This window comes from Haemaphysalis longicornis, unplaced genomic scaffold, assembly GCF_048455015.1.
Source record: "Haemaphysalis longicornis isolate Haplotype H1 unplaced genomic scaffold, Haemaphysalis longicornis Haplotype H1 scaffold_6, whole genome shotgun sequence".
Classification (NCBI taxonomy): domain Eukaryota; kingdom Metazoa; phylum Arthropoda; class Arachnida; order Ixodida; family Ixodidae; genus Haemaphysalis; species Haemaphysalis longicornis.
The window spans coordinates 72168103-72178241 of NW_027526407.1; the positions used below are offsets into that span (position 1 = coordinate 72168103).

The 10139-nt window shown below is 48.9% G+C and overlaps 1 long non-coding RNA gene across 1 annotated transcript; it reads right to left on the reverse strand.

Annotated features, from left to right (window-relative positions):
• Nucleotides 1–284: 284 nt before the first annotated feature.
• On the reverse strand, nt 285–8686 carry LOC144141649 (uncharacterized). The gene is made up of 5 exons (XR_013316665.1): nt 8476–8686; nt 7795–8018; nt 7177–7244; nt 3866–4006; nt 285–518 (listed from the first exon to the last, which is right to left on the reverse strand). It is a non-coding gene; the product is annotated as an uncharacterized LOC144141649 (long non-coding RNA).
• Between the last annotated feature and the right edge of the window lie 1453 nt (nt 8687–10139).

The window sequence follows — 10139 nt, forward strand, 5'->3', positions numbered from 1 at the left end:
AAGAATGCGAACGTGACACAGGGTGTAAGAGATTGTATGCGTGAAACTCAAGGTTGCCTTCCAAAAGTATGCTTATTTGTGCGGGCGCGCGGGATCGAACACTGGTTGCAGGCAGTTCATGAAGTCGAAGATGCAGTTTGGGGCAAAACCGAGCCTATGCTTTGCATCCCATCTTTGCTGTTCATGCATGCCATATTTAACGTGGTTGCGTTGCTTGCCAGGCTCCTACAACAACCACTGCGTGTGGAGGGGGGATGTTTACAATAAAAAAGACGGCAACAGTCTTCAAAGAGATAAATGCATGTCACCAAAGCAAATCATTCACTACAGCTAGAACCATAAGTTCTTCGCTATGTTGAAGTTGCTTGTGCATATTGCATGTCTTGGGAGTTCACGTCGTTGTGCCTTAATGCGTTCATATCATGGCAGTGCTCGTGTCAGCAAACGGCATCCGTGAACCCGGCTTGCATGGGAAGGTAGCCCGGAATTCGTCCATGCTTTGCACGGGAACGTCGAATCTGTAATGATACGCAATGCAGCACAGAATGAATGAGTGATATCTTGACAGATTGAGAGGCCAAGCACTAGGATTCATGCGACAGTGATGCATTAGCTCAGTGTCTATCTCGTTTGCTTGATGCGTAGGGTGATCAAACCCACACTAATTAAAGTTTTCAAGACAATCTTTTGGCGAGGGCATTGCCAAAGGGCGTTGTCCTTGCTCAGCCCTTCTGCCAGGACGCCTTCATCTCATAAGCTTGGTATTCTTTCATCGACATACGGGTCCGCGTCCACATGCAAACCCTATTGCCACGCGTTAAAAATCTGCAGACAATATTTTATGGTGCTAAAATGATCGGCTTCAGCAGCTCTAGACGACTGGGAAATAAAGTAAGCGGGGAAATAAAGTAACCGAACACGGATTTCACATGTGGACACGATCTCGACAGTGTTGCAAACCATTGCCGAAAGCCAGCGTTCCACTTATCCCAAAGCAGTCTAACATTTATCCAAAATTACCCCAATGGCAATTAAGGTAGAAATCCATGACAAATTGGCTTGTAGGGCGGCTTACATGACGCGAATTCGACCGACAAACTTCGCTCAGCGGGTGCAGCCGTCGGGACGCAACGGCGAACATTCGCCCGCCTGAACCCCACATACCGTATTGGCACAATTTTAACGCGCCCCGATTGTAACGCGTTGGTAAGTGTACTTATTAAAAAAAAAACAATAATTCACCGACGATTCCAGCACGCGATGTAATACATGACACCATATACCCGGAAGAAGACCTTTTATTTTACGTACAGAACTAAGGCAACAGGAATCCCTTGTACATCATAAACTTGCTGATTGAGCTTCTACTGGAATCAAAACTAAAGGGAGGCAATGAAAGCCGTTTTCGGCTTTGAGCCCGATTTGAACGGGCACGTAAATTTAAAGCTACTTTTAACAACAAATGGCATGCTTGAGAATCGTGCTGGTACGGTATTCTAGTTCACTCTACCTCAAATAAAGTTATACTTTCATTTGTCTGTCTAGCGGAGCTAGATCAACGACGAATTGCCTGTTTATAGAGTAGCAACTCCACCTGCTTGTCGTCGCCGTGGCCACCTGGCGGCCGCCGCCGGGTGGCATTCGCCGTTTTTTCGCCGTATCTTCACTCCATTGAGACGAACCAGAACCCATAGCCCACTTTACAAAAGGCGCCAAACAAGTTGACCGTCAAAAACAGGCGAAGACTTCGTGGTTGTACTAGCCCGCACCGGGAGATGTCGATCGATATCTCGTCGAACACCATTTATACACCTTCGCTCGGTCACGTAGGAGGGTTTGCATGTGCTCTGGAAAAGGTAGTGCTCTGCGTGTGAGGACGACCCTCAGTGGGGCTATATCTGATTCATGGAAAGCGCGCTTTTATCCTCTTTACATATACTCCGTGCACTCCATACGCATTATGATTGTCTGAAACGAGTGAGGACGAGCCATCGTAGCCCGATTTTGAGTTTGGTTTACCTGGCTCTAAAGGCAAGTGAATCATGATGTATTATGAACATAAATCATGTAGAAAGAACCTCCCGAGCTGCTAGGGCTACGTCAAGTAAATTTAAGCGCCTTGAATCTTGGTCCCTGCTTCAAAACCTGACGGAAAAAGAATTTCAAGTCAAAGTGACCCTTCTTGGCTAAGAAATATTTCTTGGCTGAGAAAACATTGGCTAAGAAACTTGGCCAAAAAACAGATTGGCGTTTCTTGCCGAAGCCCAATGCGCCTCACTGCAGTGGGCACTCCAGCCGCCTCTCTGGAGCCAGCGTATACTGCCCAGCGTTCAGGGAATACCATGTACACCCTAATGCACTTGCGGAATTCGCGTCGGGAGACATGCAAACCATAGAATGTTTTGACCCACAACACAACCACAGCAAGCATGCAATGCTCAATGCCTCGGAGCAAAAAAAAAAAAAAACGAATTTTGGCTGCACGCCCAATATCGGCGTTCTCTAGACTACATTTAACTTGCATAATCACAAGAAGCTTTCGACGATGTGGGCGCAAAATGAAGCTTCAAGCCTAAACCGAAGATTGGAAGAATCGGTGGAGACCGTCGTCTGGGAAGCGTTGTCTCCATGTGCCACCACATCAGCCTACCTCATCGTATACTCTCTCTCACTCTGACGAACGCTTATGGCGCCTCATTCAAACCAACATTTTTCCCTGTCGCACCGGACTGCACCTAACTCACCCCACCCTGTATCAATCCTCAGCTGCCCTGCATGTGGCTTGAAGGACACGATCATTCATGTTAAGTGGGCATGTAGCAAAGATACCTTCGCGGTATTCCGTACGACCTAGCAATGGAAGGGAGTGCTGGGTACGTCAGACCCGAAGATACCAAAAAGTTTGGCGGAATGGGATGCCCTGATCACCGTCGAGGTGTAACTCCTGGTCACTGCCCCCTCCTAACCACCATTTGCAATAAAGTTTATTTCTCTCTCAGTCTACCCTAGCTCTTTCTCGTAACATGCACGATCGCAAGAAACTTCCTCCATATTCACACGAGGAAAACACCAAACCGCCACTCCTCACCGGCCAAGGGGTATCCAGGTAGCTGTCCTTCCGCATGGCTTGATATTCGAGGAGGAAAGAAAAGCTTAAAAGATTAACAGAGGACCTGACGTCACCTCTACTGTAGCCGGAAAAGCCATTTTTTGGACGTCGCCCTTTTTTGCTTGCTTTTTGCGCGCACATGCTACCTTCTTCCCCATCGCTCGCTTCACTGTCGTATGCTTTGTCTCGTTATGCCGACCATTGGATACCCGCTGGGTCACGCAGTGACGTTGGGCCTCTGTGGGCCATTGTTAGGACACCCAATCAGTGGAAAAAAATTACACCATCTTCCCGTAGGGGAACCCTGAGTAGTATGCGAAGCAGCCATGGGGTCGACTGAAGTTCCCATTAGCTTTTAGAAAAGTTCGTCGTTTCCGTTGACGTTCAGCTTCGCGTGCCTTTGTTGTATCAGTAGCTTCTTGACGTAGTTTGAATGAGTGAAGGACATAAGGCGCGTTCGTAGCACACGCTCCCGTCTCGGTTTGTAGCGCAGTGGGAAGAGCGCCACGTACCTCCCGTTGCGGCCAGAGAGTCGTGGGATCTAAACCGGGCGCCGCCTAACTGTTTCTTCTTATAGTGGGCTGCGCTGACGTCAGGCCAAACGCTGACGGGGCTGAAGAGATGCGCATGCGCAGTAGAGTGCGGACGGCGGACAACGACAACAAGGGAGGGAGGGACACGGCCCCGAGCTTGAGATGCTTCGCATCTAAAAACCATGTGGCTTCCTCCACAGCAGCTTACGGCACTACTGCTCACCTCATCGAGAGAGGCCCGGATCACACGACGGCCCGTAAGCGCTCCTGTAACGCTGCGTCGAAGAGACGCAGACTTGCTCATGCTTCCCACAGGACCTCCGGGTGCTTGCACTGCCTCTTCCATGATGGCTTTGTCGTCTCCCTGGAGGAAGAAGAAATATTTATAAACAAATATCAGCTGTCTGCGGGCTGCCTCATCGGTCGCAGGCCTAAACTCCTTTCATGGCATCATAACCGAACAACGACAGTGGTGTGGTGTTGCCATGTCTACGGCTCCAAGATAGCTCGGTCTCTCTACCCATGAGAGCGCTAAAGACAGATATCATGGCAATCTGGTTGGTGGGCCCGGAAACTGAGCAGGGACAAACCGGTATGTTACGGCCACATGTCTACCCGGGTGGTCACCCTTATCACGTGTTTCGATCAAGGCGTCGGTATGCGCTTACATTCTACTCAGTATGATGCGTGTTAGGAAATTCAGAGGGCGATAACTCCAAGGGATGCCTCATTCGATGTAAGCTGGGCCTAATGCAACGGTATCGGCTTAATAATGGCTGAAAAAAAAGCCTTATTATGCTTGCTGTGGAGCGCGTAACTATAAATGTCGATAAAGGCCGTATTTTGGAGACGTCGTCATCACCATGGGGTGCTGCATACCCGTCAGAGACAAAGCAAGTGCCGTACCACCAGCAGAGAGTGCGCCGCAGTAGAGATGTAAGTTTTCATGAAATTTTGAAAGGCGTGGAGAAATGATCTTTTAAAGCATTTTTTTCAGAAAGAAATGAAAAATTGAAAACATACGGTTCCACACAAATCTACAATAATTAGACACACTTCGTAAGACGAAAGCCTTAGATGTCGCATCAAACGCGGAAAGTGACTGTAGTTGTTGGCGGCTACACTAATAAAACCAAATTACAAACTAAATAAAACGCACAAAGGAACTTATTTGGGCTCGAATGGGATTTGTACCCGTGTCGCCAAGAACCGATGTTGCTGCGCAGTGCACAGAACCCCGCTCGTTTCTCAACACCTATGTCATGATGCGCATTCCCCAGGAAGGCCAGATCTTCCACAACCTAAGATACGGAGGTCATGCTGATAGATTTCGTAGCGCAAGCTACACTGGCCGAGGTTGAGTAGTTTCGCCTGGACCTGAAGGACCGTGCTGCGCAAGTGCGAGAAGCAACTGGATTGGATTGGAAATCCAATCCAATTGGAGTACGGGTGTGTAGAGAATTGGGTCTGCACATTCCTTGGTGTGCGCATTCCAGAGGAGTGACGTCAGAGCCGCGGCAGACGCACTGGCGCCGGATCGTGCCCAGCTGTGCGCCTCCGTTGCGCAGTAGCCAAGTCTGACGCTGCGCCGGAGCCGCTTCGGTTGACCAACCGGTCCATAGGGATGAGTGTTTTGACGACATGAGTGTTTTGCATGAGTGTTTTGCATGCATGAGTGCATGCGTGTTTTGACGACATCGGTCTCACTAAAAAAAGCTTTCGCTTTGAAAATTGGGCCAATTAAAACTCCCTAATGGGGAATTTCCATATACTGCAGCCGACCTTTTTTTCTGACTCCGGAAATTCCTACTTGCTGGATATTCCGGACTTTCCCGAGGAACCGCCAGTTCCACAGGAGTAATTACTCGCGGAATTTTCGGACTACTCTTTTATTCGGACTATTTTTAGTTCCCCTCCAGGTCCGAAAAATCGGTCGTCTACAGTAATGGTTAACATTAGCAGTGTAATCTTCTCAAAGATGAAAGCGCGAAAAAAGGACACCAGTGCAGGCGACACGAGGACTGCGCTGATCCTTATCGTCCTGCTCTTCTGCTCAACGCAGTTCTTGTCTCGTCTAGGTCAGTGTCTTTTCCTGCATCTTTTTTTTTTCAATCATGCACCAACACGCCTATTTCGCCATTTTAATCGTCTTCATCGCCCACTTTTTGACGCGAAAGTGTTTTATTCCCGGAAACAAGAAGATTTCGCTGACTTTATATCCGTCACGGAACTGACGCCAGTACAACGAAGCAAGCGGCCTGTAAAGGCCGCAACCCTGCACACAGGGTCTTCTTGCGGGGAAGCGATGTTTAGTACGAAAGAGTACGTTATACTTAGGGTTGTTCGTTTTCGGGTTTGATATTTTAACAACAAGTGTTTTACACCACGATACCCAAAGATTTCACTGACGTCATATCCGTCACTATAATGACAACAGTACACCTTTGCCGAAGCGACCCGCCACAGGACTCGCTCGTCAAGAAAACCCACAAGACAGCCGCCGACCCGCAAATCATGCTCAGCTACAGATTTCGGTGAACATTTCACTTTCGTCTTTTACTGATTCCTATCACAAAGGAATCAGCCAGTTTCTCAAACAACCGGCCGGCCGGATATGTGCGGTTTAAGCCCTCCGGACGGAGTTGTTGAGGAAGCTTTCATCACTTTACTTTTGCTCAATTCGGCTCCGCTTACAAACGTGGGAACACATTTTTTTCCTTTTCTTTTTTTGAGCTTTTATCAATCATCTCTGTTTATTAGTTATTGAATTCTCCGAATTGCGGATACTTTGGGTACTATAATAACAAAGCGGTTCCAAACACCAGCTCAAAACAAGAGAGCCAACTCAGAAGCAAGCAGACACATTCTACAGTACGAATATTCTGTGAATTTTGTTTGTACGTAATAAGGATGGAGCCAAAAGCGAACGGTGGGCACTTTACGTCGTTTACTTATTATATCTGGAGTGAACCAGTAACGAAAGCACGGTAGCTATACGAGTCCGCGGATTTGGATGAAACGTCAGGTGAAGTTCGCATTTTTCATACCCAAGCAGGCAGGGCAATTCTGTTAAGCGTTCATGCAACATTAATGGTATTACATTCTTGAGAAGCGCTTATAATCAAACGGAAACAATTTTATAAGCGTCTCAATGTGGCTCTTGTGCACCGTGCATTAAAAGGCATGCCAAAACTACGTATGCGTCGTAGAGGCGGACCCATGTGCACGACGGGCATTTTACATACGGGCACTTTTTGCCAAAGAAAAGGTTATTTAGTGTTGGGAGATCGTAAGGCCGACTATGAAAATCCCGATGTGGCTCACGTATTCCCATGAAGGGACAGAGGGACGGACGGACAGGTTTCTGGAAAGCGCCGGCAAAGAAGGCCTACGCACTAAAAATTGCAGGTGTAATTTGCCTCTGGTAACTGCCTGCGCGTGGCTCTGGAAAAGTACTCGCCGAATCAATTGAGTGAGCTTCCACCTTACTATAGTTTATTATCTACAAAAAATGTGATGAAAAGGTCTACTCACCCAAAGCACCTTCTGCGCGGAGCAGGCCTTCGTCACGTCGGCTGGGCTCTTGTCCTCCGTTGGGGAGGCTGCGAAAAAACGTGTTTTAAGGGTTAGGAGTGTACTTGTGTAGGTTTAATGATTGAAATTGAAATAAATGAAGTGCAGAATGCGTAGATCATCCTACTGGGGCTTCTGGGTGATTTACGCCCACTTTAAGGAAGAAAAACGCGTTCGAAACTGCCGTTTCCTCACACCCTCCTCTATGCCAACTACACAGTTACATGTCCGCATGCAACCATTGCGCCAACATGCCAACATGCGCCAACAGTGTGCCAACGCGCCAACACTGCGCCAACCAGTGCGCCAACAGTGCGCCAACATGCCTGCAACCAGTGCGCCAACAAAGAAGTAATATTACCCGTGACAGTGACTACAATCGAAATCTTGGAGATTTCCGATAGCGTGAAGTTACGGTGAAAACGAATTCGACGACACATTACGGTAATTTGTTCGGGGTCTGCGAACGGCGCGAGTGCTTCTCCTTCTGTCACCAGTTGTTTAGGAAGCATGCGCGTAAACGCACGCTAAATTGTCGAATATTTGATCACATAGGAAAGCTGAACTATTGTCACATACCTTTTTGCAGGCAGCCTCGAAGACGACGAAGACAGAGAACCTCGGGAGCGCAGAACAGGAGGGGATGTGTAGGGTCAATGGGAGTTGAATGCCGAGCCCTGTCGCTGGCAGGCGGACTTTCTTCAATGGTGACCGGGGAGAGGCTGGGCTCACTTTCGGCGGTTTGCGCCCTCTCCACGGTGATGTCGCTGAGAAGGTGGCCCCGGTCGGCGTCACGTCAATTGCTTGGAAAGAGAAAGAAAACTTTTATAGGCCCGATTAAGTGAGTCGTGTGGGCCGTTGGGAGTGGTGCCTTATTCACTGGAGCACGTATTACGTTCGGGCCTCCTGTCCACCAGCGCAAGGAGTGTCTGCAGTGAGGAGCTGGAAATCGAGATCTCCAAATGCTCTCAAAGTGCTGGTGGCGGAATAGGAGAGGGATGGATTTTCTGAGCTGAACTTTGACTCCTCAGTTCTGTGGCGGAGTGATCCTGTTTCTGTACAAAATTTACATTCGGCAGCGTGCTGCTCCAGTAGCATCAGGCGCTGTTTTGTTTGGTGGGGAAGCATCCAGATTGAGTGAGGCGAACAACTGTTTATTGGTCTCTAGAAAGGCTGCAGGGTGAGGTGAAAGGAGTGTCCATCTTTCAAGCCGATATTGTAGTGCGATTTATCTGAAAGTGATGAGCGGGCAGTACTCACGCTTTTATCCTCAGCTGCCGGCGGTCGCCTGCTTTCTATGGGCTACGTGGGAGTATTGCAGGACTGCTTGCAGACAACCGGCTTCCGGAGGTGCAGATATTGCCGTTTGGGTGCCTTCGGTGGCAGTCATGGACTTCACCAGACCGCCGTTGCTCGCGCCTGCTGGCCGGATGCTCCGTTCTTCCAGTGACCCCCGTGGAGACGGCACGATCTCGTTCTGCGAGATAAAAACACGTCGGTGGCCTTCTGAAACTGTTGTTCATGCAGCGCGTCAACCCTGGCCGCGTGGTGATGGCTCAGTTTATTTTTTATTGCGCCATTTTGCCACAGGGCGCCAAAGGAACTGAAGGCCAGATACGTGAGCAGATGAAAAGAAAAATAAACAAAATATGGAAACGTGAAGGGATGCAGGTGGCTTGATCTACTAAGGAATACCGTATAGGTCACTCTGTGCCAAAATGTCATGCAGTTGCTGGTACCGAGGTCCATGCATCCACTGGTTAATATCGTGAGGACGGCTAGTGCGACGTCCTATGGCCCCCATGTGCCAGGTTCTGGCTGATCTGAGTCCTGGGCCCGTTCTTACGCACGCATAAGTTACCGCTTGCAATAATATGGCAACTGCCGACTACAGTAAGTCGAAGTCGTACTTGGCAAATAAGTCGGTTGCCGGAAAAGACGACGGAAATGCCTAAGCATCCGCACTCTTGTTTCGATTTCGAGCAAAGGATTTATTTCTTATGGAGCGCTTAATTCGTAGTTGCTAAGTTATTCCCCGGCTTATCGCGTTCGGGCGAACGAGCCCCGGACATGCCCCCAGGAGGTGGTTCAACGACACTTCCGCCACGGAAGCAGCCTCAGTTCATGTTCCTCAATTTAGACTGGCCAAAGAGCAGGCAAACGAAACAATGGACCAACGGAACGTGCGCTTACTGCATTAGTTGACACCTAAGCACACATATCCGTATCGTATACCCTCAGGCCGGCGTTACGTGTTGCGGGAGTCGCCGATGGACGTACGCCAGCGGTTGCAGTGTTGTGGTCTGCTAGTGGGAGAACTGCTGGCTACCCAACACCTGTGCGGTTCACCGTCTTGGACACGTACCCCATGACGTCATCCCCGGTCTACATTTCCTCTCCGAACACGCAGCTCATTGGTTGGCCAAGAGGGGCCCTCCCGCTTGAGCTCCCTGCCGCTTAAGCAGCTTCCGGTGTTTCCCAGCCTTAATTGTGTTTTCACTGAACATGTTCGCTTGCCTCCACACACTGGTCTACCTTCATATGCCGGCATGACTCCCTGTGCCGTACACTGACTCCGTCGTGTCACCATTCATTGATGCGCTGCTCACGCGACGCGCCACCCTTTCTCACAAAGCTGAGATGTTGACAAACAGGATTACTATATTTATTTATTTATTCACGTATCCTTCGTGCCCAGGGGCATTACAGAAGGAAGTGGGTGATGTCAAAATTATTTCAAAACGATACAGGAAATAATATATTAACAAACATTCTTTACACTATAAGGCTTGACACTGCGATGGTCAGCAACAAGCAGCTGCTTACTTAATGAAGCATGCGTTGCACAAGTTGGTGTAGGCAGTGATTGGACTGATATTTTCTCCAACTGATCTTTACTGCACCAGTTGGGCTGGCGACAATAC